Genomic DNA, 1,736 nt, shown 5'->3' on the forward strand with positions numbered 1-1,736 from the left:
CCACTGACTGTATAATCGCTGGACTCCCTCCCCCTCAGCCATTCAATTGGTCAGAAAAAACGTTGATCTGATACATTCTTCTGAAAGGTTCTGTAGAGGAAATCTCAACTTTGAGCTTCTAAGTGTATTATACTGCCCATTCCTCACCATAAAGAAACCCAAAGCAGTATTTTGATCCGTTCATGCATTTCTGAGTAATCCTTTAAAAATCTGCTCTCTCAACAGTAGCCCCTCCCATAGCCACACGTGCTGATGTCACAAAGTGAGAACTGCCCCCTCCTGCGAAGAGCTCCAGGATCACACAAACACTTTCTGTGTGAAGCTAGTGGATAACGGTTAGCTCCGTGATCTCCCCCTGCTCGTGTTCAGCCGTGATGACGCCGGCTGTCTGTGATGTTAGTGTTGTGATCAGAGCTGTGACGACATAAAAGTATGGAGAACTGTGGGGATATTTCCATTCACAAACAATTCCCAGACCCCTCTTTCCCTTTATCGGGTTTAAAATAACACCATAGAAGTCCACTATGACGACCATGACAGTGAAGTGTAGGCATGTTTGGTACCGGTGTCACGTCACCTGCTTTTACCAAACCAAGAGGTTTGTAGTCTTGATGATATTGTTAAGTGTGCCGGTGTAACGGCACGGCCACAGCGTGGACACGTCGTGCACTACTTCTCTCCATCTTACCTCACTGCTTTTCCTGCTGTGGTGTGGAGGGGAGCGGGATCAGAAGGTCCAAAGAGAGTCTGTGTTCTCTAAAGTAGATGGAGACGACGAGCTCCGTCTGTAATGAACCGGCAGGAACCGGTCCAAACACCGTGCTGAAATACACCAGGATCTAGGGGAGAGGGGCAGTGTCTGACCGTCCAGGTGAGAAGTGCAGCGGCGGGGTAGTTCCAACAGGTGTGTATGCTAACGCTACACATATGGAGCACGTGATTAAGTGATTGTTCAAAGTGATTATCAAAGATAAGGGCTGGAAACTTGGATAAAAAGGAGGAGAAAATGAATATAGATACCAGCACTGATCCTATAACATAAACTTGACAAAAGTTTAGATTGTGCCTCAATAATACAATATCTGACATAAAATGTAACAGTATTAAAAACACCATATTATTATTTTTTACTGCCACATTTTTTGTTCTTTAAAGTAAGGAGGCAGTTTGATATACTCCGCATTTTAGTTCTTAATTGGAGCTTTGTTTATTAGTTACTATTGAATCCAGAGACCATCATTGATGATGATGTTGTCAGCAACATCCCACAGCTACCAGTCAGGTACCACATGGATACGCCACCATCCAGGGAAGAACTTGATAAGGCCATCAAGAGAATAAAATGTGGAAAAGCTGCAAGACCAGACGGCATACCACCAGAGGTCTGGAAATACGGTGGACCAGCTTTGAGAAACCAATTGCTGCAGCTATTCTGCAACATCTGGTCAACAACAGCAGAAGTCCCAAGATTTTAAGGATGCGACCATCGTGACCATCTACAAAAGAAAAGGAGACCGTGCGGAATGTGGAAATCACAAAGGAATTTCACTTCTGTCAGTAGCAGGAAAGATACTTGCCAAAATTCTGCAATTTCGACTACAGACTCTTGCTGAAAACATCCTTCCTGAGAGTCAGTGTGGGTTCAGACCAAATAGATCCACTCAAGATCTGATATTCACACTGCGACAACTGCAAGAAAAGTGTGCTGAACAACGCCAACCACTTATTGTCACCTT

General features: G+C 44.4%; 1 protein-coding gene across 1 annotated transcript in view; it reads left to right on the forward strand.

Moving 5' to 3' along the window:
- The window catches only part of LOC112143199 (reticulon-3-like), a 24,954-nt gene that overhangs the window by 909 nt on the left and 22,309 nt on the right, over nucleotides 1-1,736 (forward strand). The window lies entirely within an intron of this gene.

Source organism: Oryzias melastigma, linkage group LG18, assembly GCF_002922805.2.
Source record: "Oryzias melastigma strain HK-1 linkage group LG18, ASM292280v2, whole genome shotgun sequence".
Classification (NCBI taxonomy): Eukaryota; Metazoa; Chordata; class Actinopteri; order Beloniformes; family Adrianichthyidae; genus Oryzias; species Oryzias melastigma.